A 13,232-nucleotide genomic window follows, 5' to 3' on the forward strand; every position below is an offset into this window, starting at 1 on the left:
GGAAAAAGCCATTGTTATCTCTCAAGCATATGTTGAAAAGATTAAGCCTATGTTAACTGGACAGTGGAACAATGGGACGCTACCTTACATGGTAGTGATGGTACGAAATACGCAAGTTTCTTTAATTGGAGAAGAATCAGAGGAGATTTACATCCTACTTGCATTACACTGACCGTGAAACACCCAGACAGTGTGATAATCTGGGGTTGTATGGCAGCAAAAAGTGTGGGCAGAATTTGCGTCATTAATGGGAATATAAATGCGGAAAAATGCATAAACGAAATATGTGAGCCCAAACTGAAGTGTTCCGCAGGTGATATTTTCCCAGATACCGAAGCATTTATATATTTTCAACAGGATTCAGCTCTATGTCGTGTTGCTGCTGTGTGCAAAAGGTGCTTTCAAGATAATGATATTTCACTGCTGGAATGGCCTGGGAATAGCCCACACTTTAACCCAATCAGAAATCTTTGGAGCCGACTAAAGAAATTTGTTATTCAGAAGCAACCCAGCAATAAAGCCCAATTAACAGAGGCAATAATTCAGTCTTGGTTTCACATTATTACAGCTGCAGAACTAAAAACTTGGTTCACTTCATGGGAAGGCGTTGTAAGGCCGTAATTAAAGCTAAAGGTTACCAATGGTTACCAAAGGTTTCACGTTTTCACTTTATGACTGCTGTTCTAATAAATACTCCTTCATAAAATTCATTGCATTACATCCTTCATTATCTTTCCGTTGCTATATAATTTTATGGTATTACTCCACACAAAAGTGGTGTTATGAGCCATCAAACCTCAGAAATACACTTTTCACAAAAGGTTTCCACAATTTCGGCCACTAGGAGTTCATTTTAAAGTTAATTTTTTTTTTATGGAATCAGATTATTATTGTTTATGTTTCATTCTTATATGCGTGTTGGAAGCCGCCCAGAGTGGCTGGGGCAACCCAGCCAGATGGGCAGGGTATAAACAAAAATTATTATTATTACTACAGTGGTACCTTGATTTAAGAACAGTCCTGTTCCGGAAAAGATTAAGTTTGTAAACCGAGGTACCACTGTATCATCATCATCCTCATCACCACCACTGCTACTTCTACCTGAAATTCAATAAGCCTATCTCTTCTCTGGGATGAATTTTGTTTGGCCCAGTCATGGCATCCCCTCCATCTCCAATGTCAGTCGTCTCTTTGGTCAACCCAAGACTGACAGGAGCAAAAACAAAAACAGAAAACCTGAAGCTACTTATCTTTCTAACAATTCTGAAGCTGACATTTAAGATAGCCTGGGCAGTTGAGACCAGCCCAATCGTGGTAGGAAAAGGAATAATTTGAGGAAGATTGTTCAAAGAAAAAACTGTAAGTTACTCTTTATTGTGGGGATGTTAGGTTCCCAGGTGTCATAGGGGGCTCTGTTGAGCTCTGCGAAAATATATGAGGTTGGTCCATAGACGTATTTTTTGAATTTCCAGGCAGATATGACGATCCCACAGGGAGCCTTACCAAGAGAGGCCACGATCCCACGATTCTCCTCCATGACGTCCTTATGCAGAGCTCTTTTGTCAGGATCCAGCAACGCCCACTCCTCGTCCGTGAAACAAACAGCGACATCTTCAAAGCACACTGGACCCTAAAAGGAAAAGGGAAATGTCCTCTGAGACAGCAGAAATATGATCTACTCCACAATGCTGTTGTTTCCTTCCTCTAAATTGCGGTGTTGTTTCAATAGGATTGCTTTGCTGCACATTTTATTTATGGATGCTTATTTTATTCTAAGTTTAAATTATGGGTATTCGTTTTTGTGCAAATAAGTTGTACTCCACCTTGTGTTTTTCAAGTCATTCTGCCTAGGCAAGCATTCCAGTTTCCCCAATAGAAGGATCCACGTTCTCCTCTCCTCCTGAGCTCTTCTGGGGAGTTCCCTCCCAATGCCCTAGAGCCAAATTCAAGGGATTCATGGAGGAATGGGGAGGGGGAGGAATGGGAGGCAGGGCCCATTTTGCAGCCGATGGGTTAGGCGAATCCAGGCCGCCTTCTGTTCTCATTTCTCCACTGCTTAGAAAACAATTTTAGTATTCAGTGATCAATCTAGAAATAAAATAAGCCTATTCTGAATGGCCATCTGTCTTGGATGATCTAGCAGAGATTCCTGCAATGCAGGGGGTCTCCTGGCTCTGAGAGACAAGCAGGGAGGGTGGCTTCTGGCAAAAGGAGAGGGAGCAACCAGTGGCTCCTCTTTCTCCTGACTCACCTCAGCCTTTCGACCTTCCTCTCCCACTCACCTCCTTCCTCTTCTGTCTCTGATTCTGCACTGCATTCTGCCACAGAGTCTCCCAGCTCACTAAGCCCTGTAACCCCTAAAGCTTCTGACACCTCCTCTTCCCAGGCTTCTCCCTCTTCTCCCTCTGACCACCCATCCTTCCTCCACCTCCACTCCTTCGGCTCTGAGCCATCTTCCCTTCCTGGTTCCCCAGCTGCTTCCTCCCACCATTCCTCTGTGCCCAACCAGTCCATGATATTGCTCCATCCCTTGGCCTCTGTCCCCACAGGGCAGCTTCCCCTGACCTGATCTGGTTCCAGAGCCGCTGCTTCCCTTCTGCCCCCATTAAAAGGCGGATCAGGAGGTCTTGCCGGCATCCTTCCGCCACCTGCAAGAGAAAAAAGGTAAGCAGGACGCCAGGAGTGCCTGGTTCTTTCACAGGTGAAACAGGGCATCTCTAACTACAGATGGGCCTTTGAGAGAGCTTTACCTGCTGAGAGTATTTGGACGTTTGTGCCCATTTCATATGTTTGTTTGTGCAGAAATACATCTCCCCTCTTCTGGACCCTTGTTTCCAACTGTCTCCCCAAAACAAGATGAAAAGAACCCTCAGATGAGTTGGAAAACCAACGGAATGAGACCAGACAGAGAAAAACCACCTTCCTTCTTACCCAGTGGCCTCTCTCTGGTGTCCAACGGAGGCCTCTCTGCCTCACAGGAATCCAGGTCCATTTCTGCAAAGAGATCCTTTCCCTGAGAAAGAAACAAGGATTCAAAACAGAGAATGGGAAGAAATACTAGAAAGAGAATGACAAAGACTTGAAGGGTGTGAGATCTCATTCCATGGATGCCTTCCCAGAAAAAGAATGGGCCATCAGCAGACCATTATGGGATGTTTTTTGTACTGTTTGGAGCCCCTTGGGAGTATCCAGAGGAAAGTCTCTCTCACCTGCTTCCTCTCCTCTGCCTGGCTCAGGAGGAAACCTTCGGCCAGGGCCACCGCCTGGGAACTGGTCTCCGCTCTGCAGTCCCTCACCCAGCTCTCCATCTCCAGGGGAAGGACAGCCAGGAACTGCTCCAAGATCACCAGGTCCAGCATCTCAGCTTTCGTGTGCCTTTCTGGCTTCAGCCACTGATGGTCAAGGTGGTAGAGTCGGCTGCAAACCTCTCGCGGTCCTTTGGCCTCCTGGCAGCAGATCTGCCTCAACTGCTGGCTCTGCACCTCTGAGGGGAGGGTGTCCTCCTCACCCAGGATCTTCTGCACAGAGTTTTCCCAGAACCCCCCACTGCTCCCAGTTTGGTTGGCATGGCCTCTTCCTGTTCCAGGGCCAGCTGAGTCTTGCTCATCCATCTGTGCTCTCAGGAAGCCTCTGAGAGATCAGAAGGAACCCTTTGGTCTTCTGCCAAGTTCTGCCCGTCTAAATGAGAAGCTCTAGCAAATCCTACAAAGCAAATACATTGTTCTGTTACAGAATTTGTAGGACAGGGGGGAAATGGTTCCCTGAGCAAGCATGGATGAGTCTTGCTGGAAACCAGGGCTGGACTGCACCAGATCCCAGACCATGAGCTATCTTTCTGAAAAGAAAGAGGAGGAAGAGGAGAAGAAATAAGTCTCTAGCCTTCAAGCAATGCAGAATGTGGAGGCAACTGAAGGGATTTCTGTCAGATTAATCAACCTGGTTTCTGCTGCCTTCCAATCAATGCATGAAGTCTGAACCGACTGATAAGGGAGTCATTTCTATCTTGTGATAAATGGATGCTTTTCTCTAGTAGGGGTCCTGAGCTGGGGGTCCTCGGGAGTTGCTCCCCACCCCCACCCCACCTCCACTCCCTGCTTCTGTCTCCTTTTCTGCAATATCTGCCGCTGTCCAGACAGATTTGTGGGGTGAGGTCTCTTTTTCTCTCTTCTGAGGGCCAGGAATGTATCTGGCCAACCCCCTGAGGGCCAGGTGGGTGGGGCCAAAGACATCTCCCTTGATTTTTTGTTGTTCTGTTAGATAGCTTAACACAAACTGGTTTGCAATGCAGCAGCCAGACTATGGCCTGGGATCCCTCTCTTTATTCCTGGTCTCTCTTTCCTACTTTTCCTTCCTTCCTCCCCGCTGTTTTTTTTTGGGGGGGGGGACTAGTCCATCTCCTCGTCCAGCTTTGGAAAACCATTTGCACATGTTTCCTCGGTTGTGCAATGAGGCTGAGCGATGTCACACAGAGTTAAAGTCCCAGGGACTCCTTTGTTTAAAGAAGGGAGATTTCGTGGGAGTCAGGGATCCTCTGATCTGCAGGAAGGAGAGCGTGGCAGACCTGGCCCCTCCCTGGCAGGACCCTCTCCCCCCTGACTTGGGGTCCCCCCCACATGAGCAGATCAGCCCCCCCAGGCCCCCTCCCCTGCTGCAGCCCTGGGACCCCCACCGTCTCCCCACTGCACCCTCTGGGGGGAGAGAGAGGAGACTCACCAGATCCCAGGAGGGGGCTGCGATTCGGCCCTTGCAGGAGAGACCCCAAAGCAGGAAAGGACTGGGGAGGGAGGGGCCTTGGCTCTGGAGGACCAGCCCCCCTTGCTTCCTGGCCTCTCTAGGAAGGCAGCTCAGTTCTCCTTAACCCTTGCAAAGCCGAGTCCTCCCTTGCTCAGCCCTCTCTCAGATTCTTATTATTTTTTATGGATTTAGGGGGCATCTACCCCCCCAGCTACGCCCATGCCCAGATATCCTTTTGGGGGTGAGGCTCTTGGCTGGACTCTGAGCATCTCCCTCCCTTGGCCAGAAACCAGAGGAAGAGCTTGCAGGGAAAAGGGCTTTGCAGGAGGCAAGGAAGCTCCTCCTAGAATTCAGGAGTGGAGAGATAGGAGGGGATCCCAGGGTCATCTAGTCCAACCCGAAGCAAGAAGGGGCCGGGTCTAGTTCCCTAAACAGGCAGCCCTGTTTAATAAGTTATTGTATTTTAGTGTTTTATTGGATGCCGCCCAGAGTGGCTGGGGAAACCCAGCCAGATGGGCAGGGTATAAATAAATAATAATTTTTATTATTTTTATTATTATTATTATTATTATTATTATTATTATTATTATTATTATTATTACAACCCCCAGTAATGCAGGAATCTCAGCTAAAGCATCCATGGCAGATGGCCATCCGATCTCTGCTTAGAAACCTCCAAGGAAGGAGAGTCCACCACCTCCCAAGGGAGACTTTTCCTCTGCCAAAATGAATAATAATGAGTAATAAATTAAATGAGTAAATGAGTAATAATTTCTTATGCAAGCTTTTCATACTAATATACAAAATTATGCCATTTCCCTTTCCAGAAATGCTTAATTGCTAATTCAAATTGCTATTGATCAGGTGAGTTTTCTCCTTTCAAAGAGGCAGGTGGAATATCCACGGTTGCTAATAGCATAACGTTGAAAGACGAGTGAAATATGGGGACCCCAACTGCTCTTAGATGTCCCTCAAGGCAGCGGGTCCTGAGTTCTAGCCCTGCTGAAACCATTGCACTGGCTGCCAAGGAGGAACCATGCAAGGTTCAAAAGAAATAAATCCTATTCTCATCATAAATGAGTAATACTTTCTTATGCACACTTATGCACGCCACAAAAGTATGCCATTTCCCTTTCCAGAAATGCTCAATTGCTAATTCAATGGACTGAAAATGGATGGTTGTTGTTATTATGTTTAGGGAAGCTTTTAATATTTGATGGACTATTGTATTTTAATATTTTGTTGGAAGCCGCCCAGAGTGGCTGGGGAACCCAGCCAGATGGGTGGGGTATAAATTATTATTATTATTATTATTGATCAGGTGAGTGTTCTCCTTTCGAAAGAGGGAGGTGGAATCTCCACGGTTGCTAATAGCATAACGTTGAAAGACTAGGGAAATATGGGGAGCCCTGGAGCATCTGCTTGGCATGCAGAATGTCCCAGGGTCAGCCCCTGACATCTTCAAGGGCTGGATGAAATCCCTGCCTGAAACTCTGGGGAGCTGCTGCCAGTCAGTGTAGACCAGGGGCCCTCAAACAATGTCCCGCGGGCCGAATCCAGCCCTCCAGGGTCGTGAATCTGGCCTGCATGACCATTTCAGTACCCGCCAAGTGTTCGACTTCTGGGTTAGCGCGATCTGCTAATGGCGGATTCCCTCCGAGCTCCGGAGGGAATCGGCTCCGCAGGAGTTGGGTCTTGCCGCTGCGGTGACACGGGGACCCTTAAAAATCACAGGCGGTGAAGCCTGTGAACCTGGTGACTCGGCGGGCACCATTTGCGCCCCCGACCCACGAAGGAGCCTTTTTAAAGGCTTCAGAACGGGGGACGGGGTGAGTGGTGCGGTGCTGAGAGTCGACTGCTTCTCCTGCAGAGTGAAGCCGCATACCATGGTCAGAGAGTGCTGACTTCTTCCTATGAACAATTGGACTCTAAAGCTGCAACCCGTGAGTAGTACGGAAATTGGACTTGTAAAGAAATTTTTTTTTGAATTAGGCACGATCGGGGAAGGCGTAAATAGGAAGTCCGTCTCCCCGTCTTATACATAATCTAAAGCAAGGACCAGCTAACTAAGGCCGAGAAGATTTTATCTCTTTTTTATTGGGTAAAGGCATTAATTTCACGATTTGGCAGTTTAAGTAATTTTACTGGAGGATAAGAGCAAATTTTGGGAGCTGAAGTGCCATCCCCCCGGACCCGGGAGTGATCCGTGAGAGGGCCTGCCTGAAGAGATATTGAAGAGCTTGACAGCTGTCAAATTAGCTGTCAAGACGGGAAAAGAGAACTTTGTTTTATACTGTTTCTGCTGGTTATATTCGCTACAATTTGGCTATATTTTGTTGAAAATAAGGAAAAACTGATACAAACTAACTTGACTTTTGGATTTGAACTGGAAGGATACTAAGTAACCAAAATCCCTCTAGAGGGGGTTTTGGGACATTACAAGAATGGCTGAAGGAGGGAAAACACAAGCTAAATTGGACAGAGTGTTCTTTCTCTTGGGAAAGTTACAAGGCCAAATTGATGTTTTGGCTACCAACGTTGCAACTCTGGACTTAACAGTAAACAAATTCACTGAATTTGATAAGGACTTGATTCAGGAAGTCTATGCAGCTGGACAAGAGGAGAAATTTGAGAATTTTGAGAGTGTGAAGAAAGAGACACATGTTGTTTCTGAGGAAAAGGAAGGAGCAGATGTAATGTTGCAGACGACAAAGGAGAGCCAGAGGCCTGACATGACGGTTACAAAGGCAAATAAGAATTTGATGATGAAAATCTGGTCTGAGCCCGAGATTGAAGAATGGAGAGATCTCCTTATGTGGAGATCTGAAGACCTAAGGATTACAAATATGATTAAGGCGAAAGTTGGAGCTTTGGGGACATTTGGACTGGAAAGGAATAAGAAACAAGATTTGGGCTCCACTTTTAAGTATGGAGGTCTGGTTGGAAGAAACATTGTTCCTATCGGGCCAGAGCGTCTCCGAGATTTGGTGTTTAATACTAAAAACTATCAAAAAAAACCGGCAGAGAGGAACTGAGAGAGAATTGAGAGCCTCGGACGTGAGATCTCCAGGCTGATAGTAGATTAAGAATGATGGACATTTGTTGGGGATTGAAACCGGGAAAGGGGACGGGGTGGGGTTTGGGGATCCAAAGGGTGCATAATTATAATTCATCTTTTTTTCTTTTTATTCTGTTTTAGGCGGTTCCCTCATTGCGAGAAGCAAAGTTACAGGGAACCAGGCAGAGGGCCTTCTCAGTAGTGGCCCCCGCCCTGTGGAACGCCCTCCCATCAGATGTCAAAGTGATAAACAACTACCTGACATTCAGAAGACATCTTAAGGCAGCCCTGTTAAGGGAAGTTTTTAATGTGTGACATTTTTGTGTATTTTTGGTTGCTGTGGAAGCCGCTTAGAGTGGCTGGGGAAACCCAGCCAGATGGGCAGGGTACAAATAAATTATTATTATTATTATTATTATTATTATTATTATTATTATTAGTTGTTGTTGTTGTTGTTGTTGTTGTTGTTGTTGTTGTTTAGTCGTTTAGTTGTGTCCGACTCTTCGTGACCCCATGGACCTGAGCACACCAGACACTCCTGTCTTCCACTGCCTCCCGCAGTTTGGTCAAACTCATGCTGGTAGCTTCGAGAACACTGTCCCACCATCTCGTCCTCTGTCGTCCCCTTCTCCTTGTGCCCTCCATCTTTCCCAACATCAGGGTCTTTTCCAGGGAGTCTTCTCTTCTCATGAGGTGGCCAAAGTATTGGAGCCTCAGCTTCAGGATCTGTCCTTCCAGTGAGCACTCAGGGCTGATTTCCTTCCGAATGGAGAGGTTGGATCTTCTTGCAGTCCATGGGACTCTCAAGAGTCTCCTCCAGCACCATAATTCAAAAGCATCCATTCTTCGGCGATCAGCCTTCTTTATGGTCCAGCTCTCACTTCCATACATCACTACTGGGAAAACCATGGCTTTAACTATACGGACCTTTGTTGGCAAGGTGATGTCTCTGCTTTTTAAGACGCTGTCTAGGTTTGCCATCGCCTTTCTCCCAAGGAGCAGGTGTCTTTTAATTTCGATATTCCTGTCATGAAATTTATTATTATTATTATTATTAGGTAAACGCCACCAGTGTGGTGGCGGTTCTACCAATGAAAGGCCAGGGGTTTTGCCCGGGGACGGGGAAGGGTTGTCTTTTGGCTTGAAGCGTGAAGTTGAGTTCGGAGTTAACCACGCAGCTAACCAATTATTTTAGGAAGGCAAGTCCAATACCAACTGCCCAAACTTTGGCGCGCAAAAAGCCCTAGAAGCCAACCGTAAGTGCTAAATTGGAATTCACGGCACCTAGGACTTTAACTCAATTGATTTAAATTAACTTACTCTGGGTCACACCAGTTAAATTCACAACTTGACTGTAGGAAACCTTAGCCTTAAATTAACTCCCTTTGCATAAGAACCAATTAAAGTAAGGAATTGACCGCAGAAAAACCTAACCCTCAGCAACAAAAAATCAATTAAATCCCTCCTGATCACGACTAAATTCCTAGCACTTTTGTAACTCCACAGAGAAAGAGCCCTTATAACAACCCCCCTGAGCAGCCGTGTGGCAAGCAAGCACCCCCCCCCCACTGGGACAGCAGTTGAACCAAAAAATTGTGCTTGCCAGAACCTAATTAAATCAAATGCCATATGCTGAAACTCCGCCCTTGTCCTTATGTTCTTATAATTAAAGCGCAATGAGAAATTGAAGCCGATAAGCTAGGGGTGGAGTCTATTAGCCTCTCCTAAGATGGCGCCGATAATCCCCGTAGCCGAGGAACCACGTGGTTTGCCTACAATGGCGACGCTGAGGAGCCACGTGGTTTACTCAGAATGGCGACGCTGCGTCGTGCCACCCCGGCAAGCGAAAAATTAATATAACAGCTCGAATCGGTCAGCGGTAGCCCTACCGTGCCGCTGCCCCTTTTTTCCTCTGTTCGGCTTTTCGTGAGGGAATTTAGCCCCAAAGCCCCAAGAACGCTGCGCAAGACAAACCTGAGGCGGGGAATTGCCACACTTTAAATGGCCGCCTTGATCAACCCCCTAACATACACGTGGGGCAATCTCGTGGGCCTACAGCGAGCGACGCTGTGCCGTGTAACCTAGGCAACCGGGAGAGGGAATTCCCTCAATAACCGAAGAACACCCGTACGCGTCGCTTAATAAAAATTAAACCAGTTTACAAGAAAGGGGGACTGCCTTGCCGTGGCGAGGGGCTTGAATAACTCAGAGAAGCTATGAACTATGCCGTGCAGGGCCACCCAAGATGGACAAGTCATAGTGGAGAGTTTTGACCAAACGTGATCCACCTGGAGCAGGAACCGGCAAGCCACTCCAGTATCCCTGCCAAGAAAACTCCATGGACAAAGACAACAGGCATATAAAAGTGCCTGTCCGAGGGAATAGCTAATTCCAACGCCTAAACTTCTTGGTTGCGCTCTTCCTAAGAATTTCTGCCTGCAAGCTTGTGGAAGCAACTTGTAGTTTGGGGTTAACCAGTCACAAAGGAGCACAGCCGTCTCCCTTGGGCTGTGGCTTCACGTAACCCTGGGATGAGGGAGTGGTGGCAGCCTTACCAGTTCTGTTTTGTCCTGATTCTGGAAAAGTAAAGGGTCTGCTCGCCCTGCTCCTGAAACCTGGACTGGCCGGAGAGCAAAGACAGGTGAGGGAGGGGCAAATGGTTGGGGGCCCGTTTACCACGCATAGCATGAGCTGTCTTCCACAGCCGTCTCCTCCTCGGTCAGAGTAAAAGAGAACAAAGGATGGAAGTGATTTACAGACTGACTTCCATTCTTACACAGACAGTACAGAAGGTGTAAACATGGATATCATGTTACACTAGCAATGGGAGAAGGAAATCCTGACAGTTTGGCCCCCAATTTGGTCCAAGACCAAAGCTGGCATCCCTCATGGTCCAGGAGTGCCAGGGACTCCGTGGTGGGGGCAGTGGGGGCCGCTTTGGCCCAGATTGGCCCCTGACTCCGAGACACTCTTTCATCCCACAGGACCTCCAATGTTACGCCCTTTGGGAAAGTGGGGAGGAACAGAAAATAGCAGCCAACAGCATCTCTTCTCCGCTGGCCTTTGTCCCAAGATCCCCCCATCTCAGAGCAAGTAGCTCTCCCTCGTGGATTCAGTCCTTTCATCACTTCCATCTCCCCAAGAGACTCCCAAGGCTACTCATCCTCTGCAGTTGATAACAGACCTGACTGAAAAGAACGGCTTTCTCTTCTGGTGACACCAGAGAATTCTAGAAGACATTCACCCTTTCCATAGCATTATGGATGCACGATTCCCACATGCAGGTTTCTTGGCAAGACAAGGGCCTTCGCTGGCCATAGAGTGTCCTCCTCAGCATCCCCAACGAAGGAGCTGGGTTGCAAGAGCTGCAGCTAATGGGGGGGCTGTCCTCCCCCCTCCCATCTCACCTGGCTGCTAGGTAGTGTAGCAGGAACCCCCTACCCCAATCATTCTGTTTGCACAAACTTCACACACACTCACACTCACACACTACATACTGAGGAGATTTCACCCCTCCCATACCCAAGAATCTCCTGATGATCTCCTGATGGATTCTGCTGACTCTCCAGAGAGTAGGAGGCGTGTCCTGCCTATCTACTTATTCTGCCCAGCAACATATCTGTGTGTGTGTGAGTGAGAGTCAGTCAGTCAGTGTATCGGAGAGAGTGAGAGTGTTAGAGATCCTAGAGATAAGATTGCTGCTAAGAGCAGCTGCAGACTCTCAGTGTAGCATTGATTTATGCTTAGAATATTCAGCTCTGTATATAGTTTTGTATCATAGTTGTAGTTACAGAATAAAAGGAAGATATTCTACAGAGCTGCTCTCCGAGTGGTTTATTCTCTGCAAGACTCTGCAAAACTCTGCTGCGCAACGACTGTATTATTGACACAGTGAATCTGGTGCTCTCAGCTCTAAGCTGTGAGTCCACAGCACTGTTACCTGTTCCTGTGAGAAAGGAGGTCTCTGGCGGTGCTACCCAGCTCGCCTAGCCCAGTCGGGGTTGAGGTGCATGACTCCAGTTGGCGCACTGGCTCTAGGGCGATGCTGACACATACGCCACATTCCTGTTATAAATTCATAGAAAATCAACCATACATCGGATTTGCACTGTTCCATTTTTATTTTACTCCATATGACAAGGACTATCAAAGGGGGGGGGGGGCTTGGTTCTGGTCAGCCATAATCCCTTCACCATCCCAGCACATCCACAGGAGCCCTGCCCAGTTGCTATGTCAACCCTGATAATCCCAGACAGAAGACAATCAAAATCACAAAGAACTTGCATATGGGAGTGGATTCAGCACAGACTGAAACAAAGGACAATGATCAGATCTTCCCTCTGGGGGGCAGGAAACTGCAAACTCCCCTTTGTCTCCTGGAAGTGACTCATGGGCAGGGGGAAAGGAAGAACCAGCCAGGTGACAGGACACTCAGGTTACCACCACAACTCCTCCCTCAACCCCTCCTTTCTGTAATGTATGCATGATGTCAACCCCTTCTGTAATGTATGCATGATGTCAACCCCTCCTTTCTGTAATGTATGCATGATGTTTCTGGGGGTGGGCTTGACCTGGAGGATGGCAATTTCAAAAGTTTTTATAAGGTCTGGCACACCATCTTTCTGGGTCTTTTCCTCTCTCTTGCAAGTGAGGGGAACACACTGTTGCAACAGTTCAATAAAGGCCAAGCCTACAGGCTGCTGTTTTGCTCCAAGTTATCCTGGTTGGTGTCTTTGTTTTTGTCCAAGGGAGCCCTCGGATTTTTCCGGTAACAGTAGGAAAGCAAGACCCAGAGAGAGTTGTGGGAAACCCCAAAACCAGCTTGCTCTGTGCTGGAGCCAAAGATGCCACTGATAGAGAAGCAAGATCTGTTTGGGAGTTGATGCTGTGAGCCCCTCCATCCTACACTCCGGTTGTGTATGTGAGTAAATAAAACTATATCATAAAGACGCCCCAGTCTCCACTGATTTTCGTTCCAATGAAACTGAATCTGGAGAAGCGCCTGGGACCCCTGGAATCTCAAACGTCAAGAGACAGGGGTAGTTTGCAAATACAAGAACAATAATTTGTGCCTGTGCTCCTAATAGATAACTAAGTGTGAAGAGCATGTCATGTGCTTTAGCAACAGCCCTCCTGTAAATAAGGAAATGCAACCCCCATTGCTGGTTGACTCAAGAAACCAACAAGCGAATCTGCTCTGGTGTCCCATGAGGTCTGTGCGGCCGTTAAGTAAGAGGAGCCACATTTAATAACTGAATTAAAGAAATTTTAACATAATCAAACATTCAAATTACATTTTACAATTTTAATTAACACCCCGCCCCCATGCGACTTCCCCCAACTTCCCTTCCTGGTTTAGAACACCTCTGTTTCTTTTGCTTATAATTTTGTATTCCTTATATATTAAAATGAAGGTTATAACATTTGTCTCTTCCTACTC

General features: G+C 47.2%; 1 protein-coding gene across 2 annotated transcripts in view; it reads right to left on the reverse strand.

Annotated features, from left to right (window-relative positions):
* LOC310705117 (uncharacterized protein) overlaps positions 1-13,232 on the reverse strand; it is a 134,768-nt gene that overhangs the window by 3,866 nt on the left and 117,670 nt on the right. The gene's annotated exons all lie outside the window — the stretch shown is intronic.

Source organism: Podarcis liolepis (assembly GCF_965112155.1).
Source record: "Podarcis liolepis genome assembly, chromosome: 4".
NCBI lineage: Eukaryota > Metazoa > Chordata > Lepidosauria > Squamata > Lacertidae > Podarcis > Podarcis liolepis.